Source organism: Ovis canadensis, chromosome 15 (genome assembly GCF_042477335.2).
Source record: "Ovis canadensis isolate MfBH-ARS-UI-01 breed Bighorn chromosome 15, ARS-UI_OviCan_v2, whole genome shotgun sequence".
NCBI lineage: Eukaryota > Metazoa > Chordata > Mammalia > Artiodactyla > Bovidae > Ovis > Ovis canadensis.
In genome coordinates, this window is record NC_091259.1 from 53,960,634 (window position 1) to 53,978,695 (window position 18,062).

At 38.2% G+C, this 18,062-nt stretch overlaps 1 protein-coding gene across 1 annotated transcript in view; it reads left to right on the forward strand.

Moving 5' to 3' along the window:
- Positions 1-290: 290 nt before the first annotated feature.
- LOC138420279 (interferon-induced very large GTPase 1-like) overlaps positions 291-18,062 on the forward strand; it is a 43,744-nt gene continuing 25,972 nt past the window's right edge. The window contains exon 1 of the mRNA XM_069553380.1: positions 291-425. The gene's annotated coding sequence lies outside the window, so the exon portion shown is untranslated. The remainder of the gene's footprint in view (positions 426-18,062) is intronic.

Genomic DNA, 18,062 nt, shown 5'->3' on the forward strand with positions numbered 1-18,062 from the left:
ATGGTGCTCACCCCAGGCCACCATAAATAAACATGCACACGCACCGCCCCCCGCCCCCCACATTAGTCTTCCATTTGCAATAACCTTAATACCCAGGAATCACAATGTAAACACAATTATAAATCACAATTATATAAATAAATATAAATCACAATTATAAATGAATGATTGAATTAATATAAATAAATAAATAAATGAGTAAGATTCCTTTAAATCAGCTGATTTTTTAAAGGAGGTTAAAAAATAAACCCAAAAGTGAAACCAGTTTTTCACTCCCTGCTTGCCATTTTACCACAGAAGGAGCTGAGGTCTAGGCTGGAGATTTCAGTAAGCAAATTGCCAGACTCAGAGAAGGAACCTACTCTGCTTTCTCGCTCATCTCTCTGGAGCAAACTGAAGACAGGAGCTTGGCCTCGGGGAGACAGGTAAGTGAAGGAAAAGGAGAGAATTGGGTAGACAGAGAGATACAACAACATACTCAGAGACTAAGAAAAAAAAAACACAGAAATTGATGGAAATGGAAATAGGGACAGTCAGAGATCAAGGCAGATTGAGGCACAATGAGAACACAAATATGAATCGAACATTCTCATTGTTCCAATAAACAGCTCCAAATCTGAGGGAAAGGGAGTACATTATCAAAAGAGACAAACAATTTGCTAACTTCTATTGTCAAATAAAAATAAATCTACACTGACATAAAAAGGGACTTCATTTGAAAGGATTATTGCAATCAAGGGAAAGAGACTATTGTAATTGAGAAAACAGTTCAAACAGAACTGCAAGCATCTCAAAGGAAAGGTAGAAAGCAATTTTCTTTTGTAGGGAAGGGTCAACAGGCTAGAATGAACACAGAATAGAAGGTGTGTATAAAAGGAAATATTTTTATTCTTAAGAGGGATCATTAAGGAGGGGTTGTATGCTGGATCAGAACGAGGATGGGTCAACCTTAAGGGGGCTAAAAGGAAGAGAAGTTTAATTAATGTTTAGTTTCAAACACTTCAGTTGATCAGGGGGACAAACAGCTCAGTGAAAGTTTCATGAGGCAAAGAATGGAATTTAAAGGGCCTTTGTCTGATTTCATATTTAAAACAAGTAGCTGAGAAAGATCTGCAGTATAACAATAAAGAGAGAAAGAAAAGCAGTTAATTTTTAAATCTTGGGTCTGTGTCTGGCCTCCTTATAAGTAACAGGGGAACACACAAATGAGTCCTACCAAAGTCATATGCAAAACGGGGGCTCTTTGCAGTAAGTTAATTCTCAGAACACAAAAGGTTGCATGGAATTCTTTTAACCATCACTGCTTTCCAAGAGCAAAGGACTCATGAAAAGTTTACTTTATTATGACTCATGTAAGTAAGAGGTGCTATGGTAAATACAGAGAAGAGGGGAACTAACTGGACCTGGAAGAATAAAGGAAGGTTTCACAAATAAGGAGAATTGGGTTAGCAGTACAGTATCCTGGGAAATGCTCATCTAATATAATATTTTGCTAATCTAATATTTGAATTGATATAAAACAGATTAACAGGTCAAAGTTAAGTTTACTTACATACTTACAGAATCCCCACCAAGACTCAAAAATGGTCTGGCAATTGAGGCATATATACTATCTCAAGCTAAGGAGAAGGCAGTAGGGGTCTGGGGCTTCAAAGTGGAGGGGGACAGTTAAGCAGATGGGAAGAGCAAATGATTGGTAAGCAAATGTTTGCGATGCCGTGCAAATATGTCTCTTTTATTAAAAAAAAAAAAAAACCTGCCTCTGGTAATAGCACTTTCTTGTACAGTGTTAGTCGCTCAGTCACTCCAGCTCTTTGCTCCCCGACAAACTGTAGCCCACCAGGCTCCTCTGTCCATAGAGTTCTCCAGGCAAGAATACTGGAGTGGGTTGCCATTTCCTTCTCCAAGACTTTCTGGTACAGGCCCTCTATATAATTCTTTTAGGCAGTTCAAGAAGAGGTAAAAAAGCTTTTCCTGAATCTGCTGGGTCTTAATTGCCTTCTGTTCAGAACAATCCACATGTCAAAGTGCCAGATTTGGAGGTGGCATATCCTGCTGCACCTCAACATACAGGGTTAAAAACACTATGAGATTGAGGAAAGATGACAGAGTACAGCTTTTAAGGGAAGAAAGTGAACTAAAAGTTCAGAAAAGGAAAAAGAGTGGTTGTAATAAGAATCGGTTGGGACTTCCCTGGTAGTCCAGTGGTTAAGACTTCGCTTTTTGAGGTTTGATCCCCAGTGGGAGAGCTAAGATGCCAACTGCTTTGCAGCCAGATAACCAAATCATAAGAGAGAAGTAATATTATAACAGGAGGCTCAGACAGTGAAGTGTCAGCCTACAATGCTGGAAAGCCGGGTTCAATCCTTAGGTTGGGATGATCCTCTGGAGAAGGAAATGGCGACCCACTCCAGTACTCTTGCCTGGATAATCCCATGGACAGAGGAGCCTGGAAGGCTACAGCCCCTGGAGTCACAAAGAGTTGGACACAACTGAGCGACTTCATTTCACTTCATTTCAAAGAAGAAAAGGGGTGACTGGGTTGAGTGTTGCCAGATTGTGAGAGGGATTGAATGTTAAAACCAAGTAATTTGATCATATCATAAACCAATGAGGATTTTCGAGTTTTGTAAACAAGTTAATGACTTACCTATGAGTTTCAGGATGCACTGTGAAAGGTGGACCATACAAGGAAAGATATACAGATTCGAGAGCTTCTTATACAGAGCAGTCAGATAGCGCAAACTAATGCTCGGCATTTAGTAGGTAACTAACAGGGACATAGTTTAGGTGAAGAAATAGGAAAAAATGGCTTGCAAGAAATAAAAGGTGCCCACATCACCATTTGCCCATCAAAATAGAAAAATACTCCCAAAAGGCCCGAGTTAGGAATTCAAAATAAGTTTCTAACTGGATAAGCCATTCAATACCATAGATCCAAGTCCATGGAGGAGCTACAGAAATAGTAAAATCTACTGTAGGAGGTAGAGTTTAAGAGGCAAGCTAACATTTTGTTACTTTTCTCTTTTTTATTAAGATATAATTCACATATAATATTAGTTAAGCTGTACAACATGATTCCATATGTGTATATATTGCAAAATGATAACCCATAGCAAGCCTAGTAAAATCCATTACCACACAGTTATACTTTACTTTTCCTTATGATGAAAAAATTTAAGGTCTTCTTAGAAACTTTCAAATCACAATAGTGTGCTATCCACTACAGTCATCATGCTGCACATAACATCCCCAGGACTCATTCCTTTTATAACTGGAAATTTCAGCCTGTATTCCTCCTTCACCCATTTTCCATTCTTCTCCCCCACCCTCTGGCAGCCACCCATCTGTTCTCTGTATCATTTAGCTCGTGTTTGGTTATGTCATATTTTATCTTAGCTTCCATATCTAAGTGAGATTATATGGTATTTATCTTTGTCTGACGTTTTACTTAACATAATGCCCTCACGGTCAAAACATGTTGTCACAAATGGCAGGATTTCTTTCTCTCTCTCTCTCTCTCTCTTTTTTTTTTTTTTGCTGAATAATATTCCATTCGAAATGTACCACACTTTCTTTATCCATCCATCCATCAGTGGACATTTATGTTGCTTTCAACTTTGGTTATTGTAAATAATGCTGAAATGAACCTGTTCAGGGAAGGCGAGGATCTTTTCAAATTAGTATTTTCTTTTCCTTTAGATAAATACCCACTGGTGTCACTGGTGGATCATGACATTTGCTAGAAACTGGACAAGGCTAGACACTGCATAAAGAACCTAAAGCAGCTCACGATTAGCAGCAGACTCTTTGCACACATATTCTCTAACTACATGATCAAAAGCAGTCTCAGGTTACTCTCCATCCAGTTATCTGATTGTTTCTTTGCTAACACTTAACCTGAGATTATTTTCCTTCTTCAAATATTTTGAAGTTTATGGTCTGCTTCCCTCAGGTAGAGGTAAACACTGTAGAGGCAGGGATCTAACCTACCTTATTCATTAGTCAATAGTAGTACCTAAAACATTTCCTAGCATGCTGAAAGTCCTCAATAAATCTGTGTGAAATAAATGCTGACATTTAAAAAATATTTTCCAAACTTCCAATCAGCAGTACTTGTATGATCTCATTCACTCAAAGGTACATTATCATGATGGGTACAAGGGAGGAGAGATGGTCAACAAAGAGGAGCTCCCAGGTTTAACGGGATAGAAAGCTGGAAAGGCTCCCTGGACTGGATAATTAGAATGTGAATATCAGGCTTCTAGAGAACTTTTTCTAGAAAAAGGTGAGGGCAGAAGTGAAACTAAATAATAATAAGTGGATAGGATGCGTTCAGCAATTTATCTCATCAACAAACATTTACTGAGCCAGAAGTGCTAAATTTGAAATTCCTTTTAGAGAAATCTGGCAATAAAGGAAATATAAAGAAAAGCTTATGGAGGAGGCAAGATCCACTCTATATTTAAACATAATGGGAAGATGTGTGTTTTCTTATCCAAAGTGAAGCAACCACAAAAGTAAAATATTCAAGATATTTTAGACCCAAGATAAAGAAAAAGAAAGAAAAAGCCCAAGGAAGGTGAGTAGCAGCAGGATTTAGAGGACAGGGTTAGTATTGCAGTGAGGTTAGGGATGCCTCTTCCTTAGGGACCAGATGGAAGAACACAAGAATGGATAATAGAGTCTTAATTTGAAGGTGACAACCTTTGAAGATGAGGAAGGTCTGACCACATAGCTTCTACACTCTGTAGAAATGCAAAGGGACATCACCAAATGTGAGAAGAGCCTCAACTAATGCTCTCTTTGATGTAATCTTTCCTGCATTCATAGACCCCTCTCAATGCTTCTGGACTGTTGGTTCAAAGGACCTACTCAGCCTTTTTCTTATTTATCTCTCTAACCCCATTGTCTCGAAAAGTGCCTGGCACTTAGGAGTAGACCAGTAAGTGTAAATTATATGTAAACTTATGAAGATGAGTCATTTGATTGTGGGAAGTGAAGAAGAGAATGAAGAAGAATGAAACTAGACTCTTTTGGGGCCTGAGACGCTGGGAAGATGGCAATAGAATGGATGCGTTGAGAAAACAAAAGGCAGAAAGAGGTTTAAACAAGTTACTGGGTGCAAGCTGGGATGCACTTATGTTCCACCTCAAGGGACTCACCTGCTGGTAAGAAGTACAACTCTGTCCTAGGCTGTTCCCATGCTGGTTTCACATTCCCTTGGGCCCCCAGGGATTCAACTATTTTCTTCAGTCTCCTCAGTTATCCAAAAACATCCTCTACACACTTGGCTGCTCCTGGTTCAGGTCCCAGTTCAGTTTCTTTCTGTCCTCAAGACAATGCCTCATGTTTCAACTGTAGCTAGGGCATTTGCTACTAATTGCTAGGTACATGAAGACAAAAACGTAAAAACCAAGGAAAGGGAAAAGTTCTTCTCTTGTTTTGTGGTTTTACAATGCTCCCAGAAGCCTCACTAGTCTAAAAGCAGATTAGAATATGGGAATAAAATGGTCTCACGGAAGTCACGTCTAAATGTAAGCATATACTCCCACATAAATGAGCCTGTGTTCTTGCACTTGAAAGGTCTCACAAAAGATGGAAACATGTGGCTTCCTCTATCCTAGTTTAAAATTATTTTCTTATTTTTATGTCAATTTTATTGAGAAATGACCTACGCACAAGAAAATGCATCCATTCCAGGTACACATTTTGATGAATTTTGGCAAGTTGAAACCACTAAATCCTTGAAACCATTCCCATGATCAAAACAGAAAATATTTGCATGATCCCCCATAATTTACAGTGCCCCTTTGCAGTCTATTCCTCCCCTCTGCTCCAGTCCTGGGCAAGCAGATATGCTTTGGCTAACTACAAATTAGTTTGCATTTTATGTAAATGGAATAATACAATAAGTATTCTTTCGTTGATGCCTTCTTTCACACAGCATAATAAATTTTAAATTCAACCATGTTATTGCTTGTAAGAGTAGTTATCCATTTCTATTATTAAGCAGTATTTTATTGTATAGCATATTTTGTTTAGCTATTGGATCGGCCAGAAAGTTCATTCAGGGGATGTTACAAAAAACTCCAAAGAACTTTTTGGCCAACCCAGTATCTATCTATTTATGGACATTTTAAGTATTTCCAGTTTTTAACTATTATGCAAAAATCTACTATGAACATCTATACACAAATCATTGTGTGGACAAAAATTTTAATTCTCTTGGATAGATATCTAGAAGTGAAATGTCTCAGTCACATGGTGTGTGCATGTTCACAAGTGCCTAATAATTTTCTGAAATGGTTACTACCAATAGTGAGGCTGTTCTAGCTGCTCTACGTCCTCTCTGACACTTGATATTGTCAGTCTTCTTAATTGTAGCCTTTCTAATGAGTTTGTTCTGTTTTGTCATTGCAGTTTTAATTTGAATTTCATAATGACTAATGATGTTGACCATCTTTTCATGCACTTACTGACCACTCAACATCTTCTTTTATGAAATCAGCTATTCAAACACTTTGCCCTATTCTTACTACATTTTCTTACATATTATTGAACTGTAAGAGTCTTTATATAATTTGGATACCAGTTTTTTGTCCGATATATTCATTGAAAATATCTCTTCCATTCTTTAGTTAGACTTTTAATTGTCTTAATGTAATTTTCATAGAGCCAAATTTTTCATTTTGATTCTCTAGTTGATCAGTTTTTTTATGGCTCATGATTTTAGTGTCCTAAGAAAGTTTTGCCCACTGCAAGGCCATGAATATTAATATTTTCACTCTTCTTTCATTCAGAAGTTTAATAGGTTAATTTTTACATTTAAGTTTTGGTCTATTTTGAGTTATTTTGGGTGCAGTGTGATGAGATATTTTGGGGTGGTATAAAGCAGGGTCGATGATCAGGTTTTTTCCACATGGATGTCCAATTGTCCCAGCACAATTTGTTGAATAGATTTTCCATTCCTCTTTGCAAATCGGTGTAGCATATATGTATGAGTGTATTTCTAGATCCATTTCCATTGACCTATATCTGTCTTCATTAATACCATCTTGTTCCTTGTACCTATATGCAAGTCTAAAATGAGACAATGTAATGACCTCTTTCTTTTTATATACACACCCAAACCACAAACACATGTGCAATTTACTTAGGACAAAAGAGTAAAAAAAAAATTCCTAGTTCTGAGAGAAGACATCTTGAGTTTGAATAGCTCAAAGCTTCCTGACAATCTCAGCAAGTTGGAATTAATAATATTCATGAACTTTAACAAGCTAGAGATCAATATAGATTAGAAAAAAGAACAAATATCTGAACTTTTATAACATCTGTGTCATCAACTATATCCCTTCTACTGAATTTCTGCTAAATATGGCTGAGAGGCCTATTCTCCACAGTCTTCCTCTTTAGAATCTGAGGTGTGATAGAAAGGAAACTTTGAATTAGGGGATGTCACAGAAGATCTTAGAATACAAGTTATCTGATGTTATTTTTCTGTCACATAGAGGTCCACACAACTTTATCTGCGTTTTTCTTAGACAACAGGAAATTAAACAAAAGACAACAGGAAATTAAACAAAGCATTATGCTCTCCTCCTTTTTCACAGGGGACAAGTCATTTAATATTAAGCCTAAGTTTACCTGCTAGTCTCTGAAAATCACCATTTACCAGTGGCCTGACCCTTACCCTAAAGAACTATAAGTCTTCCTCTAGTCCTGTCCAACTGTACCCTCAAATCTGTCTCAGATCAACCATGTTCAGGCTTTTTAGCTCAGGAAATAACAAACAGGTTCCAGGGGTTTTTCCGCATAAGGTCTGAGATTATCTGCTTTCTGTTTATGTGACTATGAAAGATTTGAGCCCAATAACCATAAAACATATGCCTGTGACTTTACCCTAATTAGGAACAACACAGACTAACTTGACAGTCCTCCTGGCATGGAACAAAGACTGCTTTGGTCTCTTCTCCTGGTCTCTTTGATCCTTCCTCCACTGACCAATGACTTCTCAAACCATAGGGAAGATCATGCCATGAGATTAGAGTCTACCAGTATCTATAGTTTAATGAAGTATCCCAAATTGACCACATAAGCATGGCCAGATGGAGTATTACAACACTGCCCATATTCCAGAACAATCTCTCATACTCTTAGCTACTTCTTATCATTAATCTCTCTACTTCCTAACAGTTTACACTCAGACTTACACTAGTCATTACTCAGTTTACACTAGTCATTACTCAGACTTGTGATATTATAAATTCATTTTGGCAGGTACTTATCCTCCTGTATATGGAATCATATTATAAGTATTCTTTTGTATTTGCTTGTTTCAAACTTAAATTTTTGAGATTTATCCATATTGTTGTATATCACTATGATATTGTTTTTATTATTGTATGAATATGTCATTTTTTAGTTATAATGTGACTGTAAAAGGACATCAGGATTGTTTCCAATTTTTCACTTTTATGAATAGTGGTGCTGTGAACATTCTGGTGGATATGTCTTGATGTGTGTTTAAAAACAGTTCTACTGGAATATACATAAGGATGAAAAACTTGACTTATTCCTGTCACTTATTTATATGTACCCATAATTTCTTCTTTCAAAATTTTTGTTATCAACTTTTGTGATACCAACTGAGATTTCTTTATTTCATTTTATTATTTCATTAGTTAGGATGATGGACAGAGAACCCTGCGGGACACATACCATGTGGTCACAAAAAGTGGGACATGACTGAAAATGCACACACAGAGAAAGGAATCACCCTTTTACGTCATTACTAACTTTCATTCTTATCTGTCACATTCAGAAATAAATTTTTACCAGCTTGGTACATTTTCACTCTCATTACCACCAAACACATACACACACACAGAGTATCCTCACCTATACCACCTCATCTGTATTGAGCTAACTAGAATTTTTACAGTTTTTATTGAAGTATAGTTGCTTCATAATATTGTGTTAGCTGCTACTGTATAGCAAAGTGAATCAGCTATACAAATACATATATCCTCTCTTTTTTGGATTTCCTTCCCATTCAGGTTACCACAGAGCACTGAGTAGTTTCCTGTGCTATACAATAGGCTCTCATTTGTTATCTATTTTATACATAGTATGTATATATCAGTGCCAACCTCCCAATTCATCCCATCCTCCTTTCCCCCTTGATATCTATATATTTGTTCTCTACATCTATGTCACTATTTCTGCTTCATAAATAAGATCATTTATACCAATTCTTTCAAATTCCGCATATATGCATTAAATATGCTATTTGTTTTTCTTTTTTTGACTTAATTCGCTCTGTATACAAGTCTCTAGGTCCATCCACATCTCTACAAATGACCCAATTTCATTCCTTTTTATGACTGAGTAATATTTCATTGTATATCTGTACCACATCTTTATCCATTTCTCTGTTGATGGACTTTTAGGTTGTTTCCATATGCTGGTTATTGCAAATGGTGCTGCAGTGAACACATGGGTGCAGGTGTCTTTTAAAATATGGTTTTCTTTGGGTAATTGCCCAGTAGTGGGATTGCTGGGTCACATTTTAGTTCTATTTTTAGATTTTTAAGGAATATTTACACTGTTCTCCTTAATGGGTGTATCAATTTATATTCCCACCAACAGTTCAAGGGGTTTCCCTCTTCTCCATACCCTCTCAAGCATTCATTGTTTGTATGAACTAGATAGAATTTTCATTATAACTGTTTTCAATTTTTACCTTATACAATAAAAATCATTTACACTAGTAGCTTTACTTTTTCCTTTACTAATTTGGTTGACAGATAATCTTAGGATCCAAATCATATTCCTTAAGACTATTAAAAATAGTGCTATAATATCATGTAGCAATACCATGCTGCTACTGGGAACTCTGACATCTGTCTGCTTTCATTAATAACATATCTGTAAATAACCAAGAGTGTTCATTTGCTTCATATTCAAACTCCTTACTATCTATTCTACAAATAGGAGAGTATTTCCAGGATATAGTAAACAGAGTTGTTTCTGTTGTTGTTAACTTCATACAACATTTGATCTAAATTTTCATTATGGACAATCAGGCTTACTACAGCTCTGGGAAATATTCTATTTTATTTCTTTGATAATTTCTGAAATCATCAGAAATTTCAGGTAATTTTTCTGACCATATTAGACTCAGTCACATGTCAGCAGCGTTTCTGGATCTAGCCTACCTGTCTCCTTAAAAAGCTTTGTACCTCTGCACAGGCCTTTCCATTTCTCTATCCTTTGAAGTTAAAGACTTAAAAAATTTAACTCAGCTGAACATTCTAGCACAGTAGTTGAATTTTCATGTGTATTCTTTCAAATACTGAGACAGAAAGACTATCTCCACTGGAAACTAAGAAGTAAAGAGAGTCAATTGATACATCATTATGTTCAGGCCAACAGAAATGGCAAATTTATTTTTTACACTCCCACCCTTTCTCCGCTAAAAATGTTTCCTTAGAATAGAGTTTTATTCAAAATGTGATTTACCACTTGGCAACATTGTAAAATGAAAGTTGAGGTGTTTATAAAAACCATAGTTCCTGACCAACAAGCTGGACCTTCCATGTCAGATTCTCTGTGAGTGGGATGGGAATCCACATTTTTAAGATATCCTCAGGCAAACATCAGTCAATATAAATTCTGACAACAACTACTTTGAAAGATTAACTCATGTTTTTAACTTTAAATTGGTTCAAAACCAAGTCAAGTTCAATCAGTCAGAAGAGTGAGGATATTACAATCCTTAACACTTGCATTAATTTGCTGCAATTTCTGCCTATTTTGAATAGATTCCTGTCTTCTTTAAATCTATCTCTATAATTTGGCATTCAAATATACCAAAACTATATGCTTCCCTGGTGACTCAAATGGTAAAGAAACTGCCTGAAATGCAGGAGACCTGGGTGTGATCCCTAAGTTTGGAAGACTCCCTGGAGAACGGAATAGAAACCCACTCCAGTATTCTTATCTGGAGAATTTCAAGGACAGAGGAGCCTGGCAAGTTATAGTCCATGAGGTCACAAAGAGTCAGACATGACTGAGAGACTAATATTTTCACTTCATTTTCATATGATAAGCAAGGTAGAGAAATCATTGAGAAAATCTTTCCAGCACCACCAAGAATGGGTAAATAATCTACCTCTAGCCCAAAAGTCCTTCCCTGTAGGCAACAGCAAAGTAGACAAGAACTAAAAGAATCTTTTCTTCTCCTCATCCTTGTTCCTATTACACATATCTCTACTCCTCTTTCATTGACACACCAGTATCAGCTCCGAGGCACATAAAGCTACAAGGAATGACTCATTGACATTGGAAACTATTAGAAAAAGTGCCTTATATACAAGTGTTCAATATACACACTATTTTATATGTATTTTTCTCAGAGAATAAGTCAGTGAAGGACAAAAAAGGATCTTCAACAAAGATATAGTTCTATGACTATTACTAGATCCCTGCTGGAACTGACAAAGGTGATTTTTATGTGACTTCAGTGGATTTCTTCCCAGACACTCTAGTTGGAGGTGGAAAGGAAGGATCCTAGTAAACACCTTAACTGTAAAATTTATTTACTCTTGAGGGAAATACTAGTGTGTTCTGGACCTACACACACCTAGTAAAGGCCTCTGCATTCATCTTCAGCAGAGATCATTTTGTTAGGTTACAGTAGATACCTAGGATTCAGTCTTTAGCAAGAACTGAATATATGGATTGATTTGCATGTTACACTTTCTGTAGTCAATATAAAATCTTACTTTTACCACACTGCTTCATGATCAAAGGTTGTGTCCACTGGGGTATAAACCAACGCTCTCAAATCACAGGCAGATCATCTCCTAATGTGGGGATATATCCATAGTGTGTCAGTTCCCTTCAGGGAAAGTCATCTAAAACCTGTATTCTCACACATTCAACTCCTACCCAACACTCAGCACAGTTACTCATGCAGAATGAATAATGACAGGAGCCTGACAGTGTAACAGGACAGACCAACACCCCACCTTTCCAGTGTCAGAGTATCTGTCCAAATCTGAACCAGGCCATCCAGGGCAGACAATCATTGAGAAGTCTACTCTCCTCCCTATGTGTCTTTGTCTGTGCCCTCAAACTGACAGCTCTGAGAATTCTAGGTCAGTAGGCTTCGTCTTAAAGTCTTAGGAGGAAAAAGCAGCAAGAGCTACTGTCCTACATTTTTTTTCCTTCCTAACCTATATGGAGGTCAATGACTATGGGATTTCAAATGCTGAAGAGGCCTTCTTTGGGTTACATTCTCCAACATCTCCTAAAGAAAAGCATCTCCCCATTTTGAGACAACAAGAAAATAATAGAATTGCTAAAACAGTAGCAGAAGAGACACACAGCATCTCCATTAATTTGAGTCTATACCAAAATGTTGAAAGTTATTTTCCATGTTGCAGCAATTTCCATAACTAATATTCCCTGTTATCTCATGGCAGAAGCTTCAGGAGATGGGAAGCCACTTCTGAAAGAACCTACAGGATCAGCCTTCCTGACTGCAGTTGTGCTATGTAGTTTCTAGTTAAAGTAAAAATCAAACAAACAAAAAACAAACCTTGGCCTTAATTTAGACCCTTAAGTCTTGATCTTTCCATTCATTTCCCAAATGTATGTAAGCTTCCCAATCTTTATTGGACTTGACTAATTATCATTAAGCCCTATATTTATTCTCCCTGGAGTGGTGGGTCTGACATTCTACTTTCAGTCTCCATGGTCTCCTGGAGACTGGAACCTGCTTCTACCTTGGGGAGCTTCTCTTCTTCCTACATTTCCGTTCTTGGTCCCATAGGATCCTCTAGTCCTTGGGCTTTATCCATCCCATTCAAACAGCCTTTGTCTCTTTTCATGAAGTTTTCCCTGATACACTTGCCACTTTTCAGGTTACTTTAGTTCATAGGCCAATCTTAACTGAATATCATCTCTTAAAATTTGCCTCCACCACCTGGAATAGGTATAGGCACCAAATGAATTCCATGTACACAATAGCTCAGTTATAATCCTAAGCCACCTAAACTCCAAGCCCTGTTCATCAACTAAGAGGATATCTTGAAGGTTATATGTATCTCCATATAACAGCCATCTTACTTGTTTGGATGGCATACACTCCCTGGGCTATGCTTCTCTCTTACTTCCTTTCTAATCTCTACCTTGATGAACTGAAAAATTGCCTAGAACCTAATCTGCATATGTATTCCTTCCAAGTTCTCTGGTTTAGGTCTTCAAGTCTCCACTAATAGTTCCTCTCTCCAGATTTTCCAAAACTATGAAGCATGCACTTATAAGTCAGAGAATCTGATTCTCCCTTGGCTGCTGCCAAGTCACTTCAGTCATGTCTGACTCTGTGCAACCCCAGAGATGGCAGCTCACCAGGTTCCCCCGTCCCTGGGATTCTCCAGGCAAGAGTACTGGAGTGGGGTTCCATTTCCTTTTCCAGTGCATAAAAGTGAAAAGTGAAAGTGAAGTCACTCAGTCGTGTCCAACTTCCAGCGACCCCATGGACTGCAGCCCACCAGGCTCCTCCGTCCATGGGATTTTCCAGGCAAAAGTACTCGAGTAGGGTGCTGTTGCCTTCTCCACTCCTTTGGCTAGGTGGTGGCAAACTCTTTTAGATCCTCCTCCCCTTCAGTGGGATTTACTTCATTGAGTAACACATCCCTCTGGGCACTGAGATTATGGTGCCAACAGAGACTTTCAAACAATTGAAAGACAGGAGGTGTTAACATTTATTGAGCTCTTCATTTCAGTTCATTTCAGTTCAGTTGCTCAGTCGTGTCCGACTCTTTGTGACCCCATGAATCGCAGCACAATAGGCCTCCCTGTCCATCACCAACTCCCAGAGTTCACTCAGACTCACATCCATCAAGTCGGTGATATCATGCAGCCATCTCATCCTGGGTCGTCCCCTTCTCCTCCTGCCTCCAATCCCTCCCAGCATCAGAGTCTTTTCCAATGAGTCAACTCTTCACATGAGGTGGCAAAGTACTTGAGTTTCAGCTTTAGCATCATTCCTTCCAAAGAAATCCCAGGACTGATCTCCTTCAGAATGGACTGGTTGGATCTCCTTGAAGTCCAAGGACTCTCAAGAGTCTTCTCCAACACCACAGTTCAAAAGCAGCAATTCTTCAGCACTCAGCCTTCTTCACAGTCCAACTCTCACATCCATACATGACCACTGGAAAAACCATAGCCTTGACTAGACGGACCTCAGTGGGCCAAGTAATGTCTCTGTTTTCAATATGCTATCTAGGTTGGTCATAACTTTCCTTCCAAGGAGTAAGCGTCTTTTAATTTCACTGAGCTCTTAGTATATGTCAAATACTGGACGGAGGACTTCACATACTTTACCGCTTGGCACGCAGATGAGGGTAGCTCCATGATTCAAGGCCTACCTAATGACCTCCCTTTGCTGCTAAACAATAGAATGTGGCATAGATGAAGGAATTTTCATGTAAAATTAAGGTCCCAAATCAGTTGATTTTGCTTTAACCAAAAGGAAGATTATCCTGGATAGGCTCAACTTAATCAGGCAGAAGGCCTTAAAAAGAGACTCAGCCCTTCTTTAGAAATAATTTTCCCTCCTGATGACTTACAGAAGTAAGCTATCATGTTGAAGGAAGGCCTATGGAAAAGGTAATGTGGCCAGGAACTGTGAACAGTCCTAAAATCACAAGAAAATTAATTCTGTTAATATGTATAAGCTAAGAGCAGCTTTTCTAGTTGAAACTCTAGATGAAAATACAGGTCAGTCAACACCTGGAGTGCTGCCTTATAAAACCTTGAATACAGCACCCGGCTAAGTCATGCCAGACTCCTGACAGAAATTGCAATATATCTGTGTTTTGAGATACTAAGTTTGCGGTAATCCATCATAAAACAATATAAAAATAATGCGGATTTTGATGCCTAGAAGTGGTACCTAAAAACTTGGAAAATAACTTGGAAATCAGTCAAGTGAGCAGAGACTAGAAGAACTTTGAAAGAAAGCCTATATGTTTTCAACAGTCTATTGGTAGAAATCTAATCTTTAAGTATGCCTCAGTGAGAGTTCAGAAGAAATTGAGGAACATGTTATTAGAAACAGAAGGAGGAAGATTCTTGCTACAAAGTGATAAAAAGCTTTGCAAAATTATATCCTGGAGTTATGTTCAAGAAAATACTTAAAAGCTGGTTTTATACTTAGGGAGACTTCCAAGTAAAGGGTTAAAAGTGACTCTTGAATTCGTTTTTTCTATTTATGATAATATGTGAGAGGAAAATGATAAATTGAGGAAAGAACTGTTAAATAAAATGAAATCAAGACTTATGATTTTGAAATTTCTCACCATCTGTAAGAATTAAAATATTCACAGTCTTCATCTGTTTAGTATGACTGTACAACTTTTCCCTAAAGCTTCAGAAAGATTAAAAGGTGAAAGAATTAGGCACAAAAATAGGCCTTACTATTGTTTTAAGGATAAAGGTTCCCTATAAAACTAGAAAAAAAACTACCATACAACCCAACAGTCCTACCGGTGGGCTATATATACCCTGAGAAAACCATAATTGAAAGGACATCCATACCCCAATGTACACTGCACCACTATTTATAATGGCTAGGACATGGAAGCAAACTAGATATCTATTGACAGGTGAATGGATAGAGAAGCTGTGGTGTACATATACAACAGAATATTCCAGAGCCATGAAAAGGAATGCATTTGAGGCAGTTCTAATGAGGTGGATGAACTTAGAGCTTATTATACAGAATGAAGTAAGTCAGAAAGATAAAAACAAATATGATATATTAACACATATATATGGAACTTAGAAAGACAGTATGGATGAGCCTATTTAAAGGGCAGCAATGGAAACAATCCTAAAAGATGATGCTGTGAAAGTGCTGTACTCAATATGCAAGCAAATTTGGAAAATACAGCAGTGGCCACAGGACTGGAAAAGGTCAGTTTTCATTCCAATCCTAAAGAAAGGTAGTTCCAAAGAATGCTCAAACTAACACACAGTTGCACTCATCCCACATGCTAGCAAAGTAATGCTCAAAATTCTCCAAGCTAGGCTTCAACAGTACATGAACCATCATTCCAGATGTTAAAGCTGGTTTTAGAAAAGGCAGAGGGACCAGAGATCAAATCGCCAACATCCACTGGATCATCAATAAAACCAAGATAGTTTCAGAAAAACATCTACATCTGCTTAGAGACTATGCCAAAGCCTTTGACTCTGTGGATGACAACAAACTGTGGAAAATTCTGAAAGAAATGGGAATACCAGACCACCTGACCTGCCTCCTGAGAAATCTGTATGCAGGTCAAGAAGCATCATTTAGAACCGGACATTGACAATGGACTGGTTCAAAATTGGCAAAAGAGTATGTCAAGGCTGTATATTGTTGCCATGCTTATTTAACTTATATGCAGAGTACATCATGCGAAATGACAGGCTGGATGAAGCACAAGCTGGGTCAAGATTGCTGGGAGAAATATCATAACCTCAGATATACATATGACACCATCCTTATGGCAGAAAGCAAAGAAGAACTAAAGAGCATCTTGATGGAAGCGAAGAGGAGAGTGAAAAACTTGGCTTAAAACTCAACATTAAGCTAGCTAACATCATGGCATCTGGTCCTATCACTTCATGGCAAATAGATGGGGAAACAGTGGAAACAGTGACAGACTTTAATTTTGTGGGGCTCCAAAATCCCTGCAGATGGTGACTGCAGCCATGAAATTAAAAGACGCTTATTCCTTGGAAGAAAAGTTATGACCAACCTAGACAGCATATTAAAAAACAGAGACATTACTTTGTCAACAAAAGTCCATCTAGTCAAAGCTATGGTTTTCCAGTAGTCATGTATGGATGTGAGAGTTGGATTATCAAGAAAGCTGAGCACTGAAGAATTGATGTTTTGAATTGTGGTGTTGGAGAAGACTCCTGAGAGTCCCTTGGCCTACAAGGAGATGAAACCAGTCCATCCTAAAGGAAACCAGTCCTGAATATTCATTAGAAGGACTAATGCTGAAGCTGAAACTCCAACACTTTGGCCACCTGATGCGAAGAACTGATTCCTTGGAAAAGACCCAGAAAAAGACCCAGATGCTGGGAAAGATTGAAGGCGGGAGGAGAAGGGGACGACAGAGGACACGATGGTTGGATAACATCACCAACTCAATGGACGTGAGTTTGAGTAAGCTCCGGGAGTTAGTGATGGACAGGGATGCCTGGCATTTTGCAGTCCATGGGGTTGCATAGTCAGACACATCTGAGCAACTGTACTGAACTGAATGGAAACACAGATATAGAGAATAGATTTGCGGACACAATAGGGGAAGGAGAGGTTGAGATGAATTCAGAGAGTATCATGGAAACACACATTACAATATGTAAAGTAGATAGCCAGTGGGAATTTGCTATATGATGCAGGGAGCTCAACCCAGTGCTATGTGACAGCCTAGAGGGGTGGGATGGTAGGTTGGAGGGAGGTTTAAGAGGGAGGAGACCTGTGTATACTTGGCTGATTCATGTTGATATATGGCAGAAACCAACACAATACTGTAAAGCAATTATCCTCCAATTAAAAATAATAAATAAATAAAAATCATTTTAACTACATCCTCCCAAAAAAAGAGGATAAGGATTGCGTCACAGATATCAACCAAACTAGAAGTCCTCTAGTGAGCTTATGGGTACTATTTCCTACTATTTCAGCAGGAGGGCAAAGCTTAGTAGGGTTTCTCTGGCAAAGGGAAATCCTTTGAGTGCCCATTTAACATAAGCTTATCATTATCTAAAAATTGTAACAATTTTTGGCTTCCCTGGTGGCTCAGAGGTTAAAGCGTTTTCCTCCAATGCGAGAAACCTGGGTTCAATCCCTGGGTCGGGAAGATCCCCTGGAGAAGGAATTGGCAACCCACTCCAGTATTCTTGCCTGGAGAATCCCATGGACAGAGGAGCTTGGTAGGCTACAATCCATGGGGTCACAAAGAGTCGGACACGACTGAGTGACTTCACTT